Source organism: Schistocerca americana, chromosome 10 (assembly GCF_021461395.2).
Source record: "Schistocerca americana isolate TAMUIC-IGC-003095 chromosome 10, iqSchAmer2.1, whole genome shotgun sequence".
NCBI lineage: Eukaryota > Metazoa > Arthropoda > Insecta > Orthoptera > Acrididae > Schistocerca > Schistocerca americana.
Window position 1 is genome coordinate 108,978,651 of NC_060128.1, and position 13,179 is coordinate 108,991,829.

The 13,179-nt window shown below is 45.9% G+C and overlaps 1 protein-coding gene across 1 annotated transcript in view; it reads right to left on the reverse strand.

The window, feature by feature from the left end:
• LOC124552283 (proton-associated sugar transporter A-like) overlaps positions 1-13,179 on the reverse strand; it is a 124,224-nt gene that overhangs the window by 41,680 nt on the left and 69,365 nt on the right. The gene's annotated exons all lie outside the window — the stretch shown is intronic.

Genomic DNA, 13,179 nt, shown 5'->3' on the forward strand with positions numbered 1-13,179 from the left:
TTGCACGCACAGTCATCAGTGCAGGGCCCTTTTCCTATCACCAACCCATCATAAGTCACAGGGGCATTTCCACAGATAAATAAGTCCACAACTGGAGTACATAAATGAAATTATAAAAGATTTCTGGTGTAGTTGCTACAAAGAAATGAAGAAGACAGAAAGACGTGAAGACTGGAAATGGTGCTGACCAGACTGTTGCTAGCCTATCCTGGGATTCAGCACTGAAGGAGGAGAAAAGTTAAGCTTTACACAACGTGGATTCTGGTTGGGGACCCAGCGCTTTACTAAGAACAGTCCTGTTTGGGTTTGGTATGCCCTGCTATCCTCTAACTTTTGATCTTATTTACCCCACCAGTTAGGGTAGACCATAGTTTAACAGAATCTGAAGCACAGTATAAAATAAGGCGTTTTTCACATTAAGAAATCATTGGCAGAGGTGAAAAAAGAGGGGAACCGAGTGAGAACTGAATCCTGGACATTTGGATGCAGATTCTGCCAGTCAGTCATTGGTCACTGCACATGGAACATCGACACAATGGATCGTCACACTCCACTGGAGGTATACTCACATGAGAAGAAACATCAACTCACAACCACTTCTCTTACATCAGTATGGTGAAACTTAGGCTATACGATAATGTCCGTACTACGAAAAACCAGAATATGGTGTGAGTACTGAGGAAGAAGTTCGCCTCCACAGCCTAGTGGTCAGTGCGAGTGACTGTCATGTGGGGGACCCGGGTTCGTTTTCCGGTAAGGGCACAGATATTTCCTCAGTGAGAGAGCACTCAGTCTTGTGAGGCCAGCTGAGGAGCTCAATCAGTGACGATTGCTAGGACGAGAAACCTGGCAACGGGCGTAGTAGTGTGCTGACCGTGTGCCCCTGCATACCACGTCTGATGGTAGAGGATGACAAAGTGGTCGGTGAGGCCTGTTTGGTCCCTCTAGGCCCAGAACCATTAAGAAAGCAGCGGTGATTATCTCAGAGTAGCACTTGCGCCCGACGTCCTATGTCATCTGATTGATACATTACACTCCCTGTCACATTTCTACTCTCCACATCTCTCTGTAGTGGCACGGAAGTTATTCCCTGATGCCTGAACACCGTCCGCCGGCCGGAGTGGCCCAACGGTTCTAGGCGCTTCAGTCCAGAACCGCGCAACTGCTACGGTCGCAGGTTCGAATCCTGCCTCGGGCATGGATGTGTGTGATGTCCTTAGGTTAGTTAGGTTTAAGTAGTTCTAAGTTATAGGGGACCGATGAGCTCAGATGTTAAGTCCCATAGTATTCAGAGTCATTTGAAGCATCATCGCGTCCCTTTTCCTTGTCATTGTTTTCCAAATGTTCCTTCTGTAGCCCATTCTGTAGATAGCCTTCTCATTTCTTGTACACTGCCAGAAGAAAAAAACTGTACACCTGGAGAGACGATGTCGATTTTGATGTGAAGCAATCATATGCCAGCTGGAGAATAGTAGATGTACTGTTCGTTTCGGCGTCGTCCCCAAAGAGATAGCACAGTGGCATAGCTACCAGAGCGCAATTTGCATCTATCCTTTAAGACAGTATGCTGCGCGCAGAAGGCTGAGTGTGGTGCAAATGTGTGCAGCAAGCGGGCACTCGTGCCACAGAGACGCACTCACGCTTCCTACAGCCAACTGGGCGAGACTGAAAGGGGTCAAATGGTGGCCTTCCGAGTGGCGGGAATTCCTTTTGGAGAATTGTCACACAAATTGGACGTGCTGGGCCAGCTGTACCACGATGCTGGTATCAGTGGTCATGTGGACATTCTCACACAACCATAGACTGTATTCTGGACGTCCACACAGCACAAATGCCCACCAAAATCTCCGTATTGTAAGGCCAGCAGTGGCAGATCGTACAGCTACCACAGCACAAATAAGAGGGCTTGTGAGAGCAGACAGGTGAACACAAACTGTTGCAACCCTGTTGTTAGTAGTGGGACTACGGCCACGCACAGCTCTAGCCCATCTTCCACTCGCGCCACAGCATCGACGTGCTGTCAGAGGATCACTTGGAGGATGGAATGCCGCGCCATGGTCTTCAGCGATTGAAAGTAGATTCTGCCTGCAACCGAGTGACAGTCGCTTGCTCATACGACATAAACCTAATGAACACTGTCTCGTAGACACACTGGCCCCATCGCAAACCTTATGGTCTGGAGTGCGGCAAGGTGTAACACTCGTTCATCTTTGGTGTTTTGGTGGGGACGCTAACCAGTGCTCGATATGTTCAGAATATCGTTAGATCCGTTCTTTTCCCATCCTTCCAATGGGAAGCTGATGCGTTGTTCCAACAGGATAACGCTCGACCGCTTGCTGATTCAACGTACAATGCAAGACGTGCAGCAACTTCCCTGGCCAGCACAATATTCGCACTTGTCTCCAATCGAGCACGTGTGGGATACGATGGGACGAGAAGTGACTCGAGTGACTCTTCAACTGACAGATCTTAACGGAACTATTAGAACAGGTCGAGCAGTATTCGCCACCTCTGCCATCGACTGGATGCCAGAGGCAGTCTCTGCATTGCCGCCTGTGGAGGCTACACCGCATACTAACATTGGTGTCTCAGCATGGGTCATACCTGTTATGTCAGAACAGCTTGTGCTATTGATCTGTTAATGTAATCATTTCATATAATCCATGTGCACTGTTGCAACAGTAAATCTTGAGTGAATTAGTAGTAGTATGGTATTCTCCCTTACGGCAGGTCTTGTTGTGGGTTAAGCCTCTTCCACTTTTGTCTGGCCATAGCCAGTCTTTTCATTTCTGAATATTCGTCTTCTTTGATATTGTCCACCATTTGATATATTCTTTTTCCTCTTCCCCTTTTTCCCTCCATCATTCCTTCTATTCCTTCCTCATTAAACAGTCCCTCGTCAAACAATGTCCAATCCAGTTCCGTTTTCTTTTTCTGATGACTTTCAGCATGTTTCTTTCTTCTCCAACTAATACTTCTTCATTCCTTACTCGGTCTTCCCATTTCACTTTTTCCATTCTTCTCCATATTCCTGTCTCTAGTGGCTCCAATCTTCTTTCATCTTCCTTATTCAGTGCGCAGGTCTCTGCACCATACAGTGCAACGCTCCAGATGTAACATTTTGCCAGTCTTTTCCTTAGATCTTCGTTTCGTGATGCGCAAAGTAATTTCTGCTTCTTCTTGAATCCTCCTTTTCCCATTGAAATTGTTTACCGAATTTCTGTTGAGCAATACTTATCATCCATTATTACACTTCTCAAGTAACTGAAGTTATTCACTTGCTCTATTTCCTCTCCCCCTATTTACGGCATTTCCCCCCCCCCCCCCCTTTCCTCCAATTACAGTGCTTTTCGTTTTCCTCTTGTTAATCTTCATTCCATATTCTTCTAATTTTGTGTTTAGAACATCTAACATTTGTACCATCTCTCTTGCACTCTCTGCCGTCACAACTAGGATGTGACATGGTAAATTTTCCACATCACTGAGAGGTGAATGTAAGTCGTCCTAAGATTTCAAAAGATCAGAATTGTGTAAGAACATCCAAGTCCTCGCGCAGTCTTCGCAAAGTGTTGTGGATTTCAAGTAAATACTAATATAAAGAGTAAGAAATTTCAAAAGCGGAAATTTCACTACTACAAATTAAGTGAGCGTGGTGAGAATAGGTTATCTTGTGATGATAGTAAACGACACCATGATCAATAGCTTCTTCCTGAGAAATCTTGACTTTGATGTTTGTCGACTAGTTTTGAGTTCAACAGATAACGTGTACATAAAATGAGTCATTTCACATTCATATGTAAATATGGATGCATTCTGATCATTTGCAAGTTTCTTGATATACATGTAGATCTGAATTAGTAATTGCTACCCACCACCTTTTACATGCTATGGAATGGAAATGAAGTCGCATGCTTCTTGACAGAGCATTGGGGAACGATGCGGGAGACCCGTACCGCTGTAGGCAAGGTCCTGGTGGAGGTGGTTTGCCGTTGCCTTCCTCCGACCCTAATGGAGGTGAATGATGATGATGAAGACACCCAGTCATCTCGGGGCAGGTGAAAATCCCTGACCCCGCCGGGAATCGAACCCGGGACCCTGTGCTCGGGAAGCGAGAACGTTACCGCGAGACTACGACGGCGGACTTACATGTTACATAAACATAAATTTTTCTTTGGAATAGAAGGACTGGTCAAGGAGAAATTTTTTCACGTTGCTCTCGAATTTATCTCTTCTGTCTGTCAGACATTTTGTATCAATGGGTAAGTGACCAAATATTTTGGTGGCTGCATTGTGCAGCCATTTTTGTGCTAAAGTCAATAAATGGAATTATGAGGGTTATTTTTCTCCTTCTAGCATTATAATTACAAACATCATTATTTCTTTTGAACTGTACTGTGTTATTTACAATAAACGTCATGAGGGAACACGTGTGCAGACTGTGAAGCACTAGTTATTATGTCTAACACTTTAAACAGATATCGTGGGTGAGCTCCACACATTTTTCTTACCGCCAAGTTTTAATTGCGAAAACTTACACTAGAACAATATCCATATGACATTATTAAACGAATGCACACAAAAGGTTAACTTACTGAACTGCCATGATTCGAAGTATAAATGTGACAGAACTTATTTGTTTGGAAATTCAGAAGTTTCCATTTTATAGTTGAAATTCTCGTCAATATGAACACCGACAATGTCGAAGGTTCCATTCCAGTTACTCTTTCTTCACCATATCTTACGTTTGTCGTTAATGTAGTATCTCCAGATGTGCAGAAATGAGTCCACTGCCCGACCAAAAACGTGAAGGATCCAGAATACGTAGTCACGTCAATATAAGAGGTGTGGCCTTGAAAAGAACCGGACTAGTACTGGTGAAACAATAAAACGAATGCAATAAGGCTGAAAGTCGCGTGGCCTGTCACGTGACTCTCGCTCCGCCTACTGCTCGAGTTTCATCTGCCTCCTGCACTCAGTCTGCCCGTGGCGTCTGTTTTAAGTAGTTGACGTTTTGTCTGTGCGTCGGAAAATGTTGAGTGTACAGAAAGAACAGCGTGTTAACATCAAATTTTGTTTCAAACTAGGAAAATCTGCAAGTGAAACGTTTGTAATGTTACAACAAGTGTACGGCGATGATTGTTTATCGCGAACACAAGTGTTTGAGTGGTTTAAACGATTTAAAGTTGGCCGCGAACACACCAGTGATGACACTCGCACCGGCAGACCATTGTCAGCAAAAACTGATGTGTACATTGAAAAAATCGGTACACTTGTTCGACAAGATCGCCTTTTAACAATCAGAGCAGTGTCTGAGTTAACAGGAGTTGACAAGGAAAGTGTTAGGCAGATTCTTCATGAAAGTTTCAAAATGAACAAAGTGTGTTCAAAAATGGTTCCAAAGTGTCTCACAATTGAACAGAAGGAACGCCGAAGAATGATTTGTTCTGACATCCTGGAAAACATTGAAAGTGATCCCACCTTCTTACAAAATGTTATTACTTGCGATGAATCGTGGTTTTTTACTTACGATCCCGAAACTAAACGCCAATCGATGCATTGGAAAACTCCTGGTTCTCCACGACAAAAAAAAGCATGAATGTCAAAATCGAAATTCAAGGCAATGATGATTGTTTTTTTTGACATCAAAGGGATTGTGCACATTGATTGGGTACCAGAGGGACAAACAGTGAATCAGCATTACTACATTAACGTCCTGGCTACCCTACGTGAGCGAGTACGGAGAAAACGGAACGATTTGTGGAGAAAAAAGTCATGGATCCTTCACCAAGACAATGCCCCAGCTCACAGTGCGTTGTCAGTGAAGACGTTTTTGGCAAAACACAACATTCCCATCTTAGATCATCCACCCTACTCACCTGATTTGGCCCCCTGTGACTTTTTTATTTTCCCTAAAGTCAAGTCAGCTTTGAAAGGAACTAGATTTGAGACTGTTGAAGCAGTAAAAGAAAAAGCGACGGAAGTAATGTATGGACTTACCGAAAATGATCTGCAGCATTGCTATGAACAGTGGAAAATTCGTATGGAGCGGTGTAGAGACCGAGGAGGAGAGTGCATTGAAGGAGATAACATGAAATTGTAAATAATTGTAAATAAATGTTTTTTCCAGCATCAGTCCGGTTTTTTTCTAGCCGCACCTCGTATTTTCTTATATGTACACACAGTCAGCATATATGTAAACGATTAGGGTTGTAATTCTCTGTGACAAGTGAATGGTCACTAGCATGCATTAGTGTTGTCTGTGTTTAGTGTTCTAAGCAGGCCTCTTAGGGTGTATAAGGGGCGTGGACAGAGACTGAAGAACACGGACATGCTCTGTACTTGTGGGAGACAGCATTATCAGCACCTGACAGACTTTGTCAGGTATCTCATTTAGGGACTCTATTTGGCCAGTTGGTAGAATCGTGCAGTATCCACATTTCTGGGACACTTGGGCGTGACAACACAGGGAGCTGAGGGCAGGCATACTCGTCATCGAGGGCATGGTCGATCACATTTGAGCACATTGTATCGTATTGTAAACCGGGTGCCTAGAAACGATGCTGCACCCCTCCTCAGCCGCAGTGGTTCACAACCCCGCGACGACTACTGCAGTCCACTTCACCCCTCCACCGCTCCACACCGAACCACTCTTTCAGAGTTATTGTGTGGTTTGGCCCCCCAGTGAACCTCCCCAAGGAACGTCTCACACCAGAGAAGTGCAACCCCTATGTCTGCATGGTAGAGTAATGGTGGTGTACACATACGTGGAGAACTTGTTTGCGCAGCAGTCGCAAATACAGTGTAGCTGAGGCAGAATAAGGGGAACCAGCCTGCATTCGCCAAGACAGATGGAAAACCGCCTAAAAACCATCCACAGACTGGCTGCCTGACCGGACCTCGACACAAGTGGCAGGGACCAGGCGCTCCTTCCCAATCCAGAAAGCTATGAATTAGACAGCACAGCTAAGCAGGTGGGCGAGGTTCACCTTACTGTGCATTGAGCACATTGACACCTTCACACCTGCGCCTGCCGTCCGTGAGCGAGTAAAGGACCGTCTGCACCGTTCTGTGTCATCCAATACCATCGGGTGGAGATCAGCAGCAGCTGGGCTGGGGAATGGCTGTCCGACGTGTAAACTGCCACTGACACTACAACGCAAACAGCCTGCATTTGGGGTGGTAGCGCGAATGGGAAGTGTGGACAGCTTACGAATGGCGTCGCACTGTATTTGGCGGCGAACCGCGTTCCTGAACTACATCCAGTTGACCGCTGTTGGCGAATGTGATGGTGGCGTGGGTGGAGGTGCCGCGCTTCCAGTGTTCTGGAGAGGCCCAGCGCCATTATTCCAGATGTCTCAGTGTGGGGAACCATTGGGTACCACTTCAGGCCGCCGCCGGTACTACAGAAACTCTACGACAGTACATCACGGAATCCTGCACCACCATGTGTTACCTCTCGTGTGAAAGTACGCCATTCCGTAGCACATGCCTCTCGGAGGTGTCTGCATGACGCCGAGTCACTCCTCCGTCCGGCAAGATTCCTAGGTTCGTCCCTGACAGACCCTGTGAGGGAGTAGCTCCGCCCCAGTGTGGAAGGCCAGCTGCAACAGTCGTGGAAAGCAGCCAGTTTTGGGACAGGTGGTGACAGCTTTCCCAACCGAATTAGTGAATGGGCCCAGGACAGGAAGGTGGGGTGGTGGCAGGGGAGGGGCTGCTACATCATGCTCAACTGCGCAGTTATCAGCGCCTGTACAAATTCCCAACCTTTGCTCAGTCCAGTCTCACCACTGTCATTAATGATGATGAAATGACGAGGACAACACAAACACCCAGTCATCTCGCGGCAGGTGAAAATCCCTTACCCCGCCAGGAACCGAACCCGGGACTCCGTGCTTGGGAAGCGAGAGCGCGATCACGAGCTGCAAACGCCATTAATTGGGCTCATGCAGCCAAGTTCTCTGTAAATTTGCATCAGTTTTGTAACCGCTGAAATAAAGTCACATACTCTCTGAATCCATAATGTTTCATTACTTTCCTCATTTCCTTGTAGCTGCTTCACCCTTTGAAACTGAAAGTGGTACTGAGACTTCATGCAGACATCGACTCAATAATACTTTTAACTGCACCGTTTATCACTTTTTTCTTTTGCAACATGTATGTTTGGATTAATTACTGTACTAGTGTCGTATGCAAAAACGAACTAATTCCACTCATTGTATATTACGAGGTGCCATCACTATGTACTACAACAAAGAACAGGTGGCTCTATTCAGGACTCCAATATATCATATTATTCTCCTCTGTTTTGGCTGCAAAACCCTATTTTTCCAAATTATCACCATTCATTGTGACGCCCTTACGCCACTTTACTGGAACAGTCTGTATGGCCGCGTGGTACCGTTGCGCTGGTCGACGTCGTAGCCAATATCTTGCTGCACGAGTAACTTCCCCACAGTCCGAGTACTGTTTCCCATGGAGTGCATCATTACTGGGCCAAACAGATGGAAGGTGGAAGGTGCGAGGTCTGGCCCGTAGCGTGGATGGGGAACAACAGTCAGACAAAGTTTTGTGATCTCCACTTGGGTGCAGAGAATTGTGTGAGGCCTCGCACTGTCGTGACGAAGGACAAGTCCGTCGGCAATGACGAATTCACTGAACTCCTTTCTTCAGTTTAGTAATGGCAAGACAATGCAGCTGCGCGGGATTAACCGAGCGGTCTTGGGCGCTACAGTCATGGACTGTGCTGCTGGTCCCGGCGGAGGTTGGAGTTTTCCCTCGGGCACGGGTGTGTGTGTTTGTCCTTAGGATAATTTAGCTTAAGTAGTGTGTAAGCTTAGGGACTGATGACCTTAGCAGTTAACTCCCATAAGATTTCTCACACATTTGAACATTTTTTTAAGACAACGCACTCCAGAGTTGAGCGTCGCACCACAACGGAGAACATCGAGGACAATAATCCCTTCACAATCCCAGAAGACTATCACCATGACTACTGGTTGAGGGTGCAGCTTTGAACTTTTTCTTCAGAGTACAGACGGTGTAGCGCAACTTCACGGATTGCCGTATTGTTTTCGATTCGAAATGACGAACCCTTGTTTCATCGCCTGTGACAATGTTCAGCAAATATTGTCATGATCAGCCTCGTAACGTGCGAGCAATTCCGTGCTGATGTCCTCCGGCGTTCTTCACGGTCTCCTGTTACACTGTGAGGAACCGAGCCTGCACAAACCTCTGTGAGCTGTGCATGGCCCGTGTTCGTGCCATTTCTTATTTTACATCTTATTATTACCGTACTGCCACCTCATTATGTTAATTTTCAATTACTGGTGTCACTTAGTTGCTGGCTTGCCTGCCCATGAGTGGCAGCAGCAGCGCTTATGGACATAGGCCCTGCCGTATTATGCTTGCTAGACAGCTATTACTTCCTGGTCATTGTGTGTCGACCAGTCATTTGAAAGGCGCCAGCAGATAGTTTGGACCTGGCAGTGTTTGAGTTGGCACGCGGCACAAGTTCAGTCGGGGCGTGGAAGCAGTGAGGTCCAGAACACCACGACTTGCCCAACGGTTGCCGACACACATAAGTTGAGTGGGGACGGCTTGGTTTGTTGTCAGTCGGTTGTCTTGCCGGACAACGTGTGTTTGGCTGGCGATCGCTTATGGCTTGCCTGTGTGTGCCGACTCGTGATTTGTCCCTGTTATTGTACAGTCACTGCCGTTAGCATAGTCTAGTTCTTCTTGCAAGTGTTTGAAAACTGTGTGTACTCAGTGTGATTGGGACTGACAAGTTATTCTAAATGTTGTCGGTGTGCTGGTTCTGAGGAGTCGGTCGGTTGGTGTGGATCAGACAGGAAATCTCAGCGCGGCGCAGTGGGCCGGGCCCACTGGTGGTCTTTACGCAGTGTCGGAGTGTGTGGGAGGTGTTCCGATTGCTACGAGGTTCGTGGCTCACCGACCCCGGTCATCAAAGTTGAGTGGTGATTTAATTACTGAAGCCAGTCTGTTCACATTGTGCCATTGGTTTTCATGGTTGGCCGTTGGTGGTATTCCCATGAGCAACAGTGAATGTTCGAGTTGGCGAACGTTTGGCCACCATCCAGTGGAGTTTAACTGTATTTTCCTTATTTGAAGTCCAAGTGCACCCGCGAAATTTTTAGGGGTTTGAATTTGTATGCTGTACGTTGAGTTTTAAATAATGGACCTTCAACTACGAGGTTCGTGGCTGACTGACCCCGGGCATCAAAGTTGAGTGGTGATTTAATTACTGAAGCCAGTCTGTTCACATTGTGCCATTGGTTTTCATGGTTGGCCGTTGGTGGTATTCCCATGAGCAACAGTGAATGTTCGAGTTGGCGAACGTTTGGCCACCATCCAGTGGAGTTTAACTGTATTTTCCTTATTTGAAGTCCAAGTGCACCCGCGAAATTTTTAGGGGTTTGAATTTGTATGCTGTACGTTGAGTTTTAAATAATGGACCTTCAACTACGAGGTTCGTGGCTGACTGACCCTGGGCATCAAAGTTGAGTGGTGATTTAATTACTGAAGCCAGTCCGTTCACATTGTGCTGTTGGTTTTCATGGTTGGCAATTGGCGGTATTCCCATGAGCAACAGTGAATGTTCGAGTTGGCGAACGTTTGGCCACCATCCAGTGGAGTTTAACTGTATTTTGCTTATTTGAAGTCCAAGTGCACCAGCGGAATTTTCTGCCATTTTGGCTTTCGAGTTCCTTGTGTACTGGTCGGGTGGAAAGCAAGTTGTCATGTTGGTGGGTCCATTGACTGTCTCTTGGTTGGCTTGCCCGCGGATTGGATATAGTTGGGCTGCCTACCTGTCTCCCCTAAGTGAACGTTAATATTTCAAGTGCAGACTGACCCCTGGAAACTTCTGAGCGCCGATGGCTGTACTGCCTTTTCTTACTAGTGTTTCATTGTGTATCTAAATGGCTCATATCCGACGGTTTGAATTTGTATGCTTTTCATTGGGTTTTAAATAATGGGCCATCAACTACGAGGTTCGTGGCTGACTGACCCCGGGCATCAAAGTTGAGTGGTGATTTAATTACTGAAGCCAGTCTGTTCACATTGTGCCGTTGGTTTTCATGGTTGGCCATTGGCGGTATTCCCATGAGCAACAGTGAATGTTCGAGTTGGCGAACGTTTGGCCACCATCCAGTGGAGTTTAACTGTATTTTGCTTATTTGAAGTCCAAGTGCACCAGCGGAATTTTCTGCCTTTTTGGCTTTCGAGTTCCTTGTGTACTGGTCGGGTGGAAAGCAAGTTGTCATGTTGGTGGGTCCGTTGACTGTCTCTTGGTTGGCTTGCCGGCGGATTGGATATAGTTGGGCTGACTACCTGTCTCCCCTAAGTGAACGTTAATATTTCAAGTGCAGACTGACCCCTGGAAACTTCTGAGCGCCGATGGCTGTACTGCCTTTTCTTACTAGTGTTTCATTGTGTATCTAAATGGCTCATATCCGACGGTTTGAATTTGTATGCTTTTCATTGGGTTTTAAATAATGGGCCATCAACTACGAAGTTCGTGGCTGACTGACCCCGGGCATCAAAGTTGAGTGGTGATTTAATTACTGAAGCCAGTCTGTTCACATTGTGCCGTTGGTTTTCATGGTTGGCCATTGGCGGTATTCCCATGAGCAACAGTGAATGTTCGAGTTGGCGAACGTTTGGCCACCATCCAGTGGAGTTTAACTGTATTTTGCTTATTTGAAGTCCAAGTGCACAAGCGGAATTTTCTGCCTTTTTGGCTTTCGAGTTCCTTGTGTACTGGTCGGGTGGAAAGCAAGTTGTCATGTTGGTGGGTCCGTTGACTGTCTCTTGGTTGGCTTGCCGGCGAATTGGATATCGTTGGGCTGACTACCTGTCTCCCCTAAGTGAACGTTAATATTTCAAGTGCAGACTGACCCCTGGAAACTTCTGAGCCCTGATGGCTGTACTGCCTTTTGTTACTAGTGTTTCATTGTGTATCTAAATGGCACATAGCCGATGGTTTGAATTTGTATGCTTTTCGTTGGGTTTTAAATAATGGGCCTTCAACTATGAGCTTCGGGGCTGACTGACCCCGGGCATCAAAGCTGAGTGGTGATTTAATTACTGAAGCCAGTCTGTTCACATTGTGCCTTTGGTTTTCATGGTTGGCCATTGGCGGTATTCCCATGAGCAACAGTGAATGTTCGAGTTGGCGAATGTTTGGCCACCATCCAGTGGAGTTTAACTGTATTTTGCTTATTTGAAGTCCAAGTGCACCAGCGGAATTTTCTGCCTTTTTGGCTTTCGAGTTCCTTGTGTACTGGTCGGGTGGAAAGCAAGTTGTCATGTTGGTGGGTCCGTTGACTGTCTCTTGGTTGGCTTGCCGGCGGATTGGATATAGTTGGGCTGACTACCTGTCTCCCCTAAGTGAACGTTAATATTTCAAGTGCAGACTGACCCCTGGAAACTTCTGAGCGCCGATGGCTGCACTGCCTTTTCTTACTAGTGTTTCATTGTGTATCTAAATGGCTCATAGCCGATGGTTTGAATTTGTATGCTTTTCGTTGGGTTTTAAATAATGGGCCATCAACTACGAGGTTCGTGGCTGACTGACCCCGGGCATCAAAGTTGAGTGGTGATTTAATTACTGAAACCAGTGTGTTCACATTGTGGGCCTTCAGCCGTCTAAAAATTTAAATTCCTTTCTTGTTAAATCTTAGATTGTTTGGGCTTTCAGCCCCAATAAAAAAATAAAATTATTTAAGGATAAAGCCTTGGGCTTTCTGCCTTGTAAAAATTTATTGTAGTTGTATTTTGAATCATGGGCCTTCAGCCGTTGTAAAATTAAAATTCCTTTCTTGTCAAGTCTTAGATTATTTAGGCCTTCAGCCTCATTTGAAGTATCATTAAGGATAAAACCTAGCGCTTTCTGCCTTTTGAAAATTTATTTTAGTTGTGTTTTAAATCATGGGCCTCCAGCTGTTTTAAAATTAAAGAGGTTTTCCTCTTAAGCCATAAGATTATGTGACATATTCAGTCGTTAGTTAAGCTGGAAAATTTGCGCTGTAATGTTTGGGCAACTGAATATAGTTATATGTCTTCGAGTGTAACTGACAGCCACTCAATTTTGGCCCCTTTCCACAATTCCAACAAGCTGATCTGTCCTGCGGATTTAACCACTCGTTTCACTTTGAATAC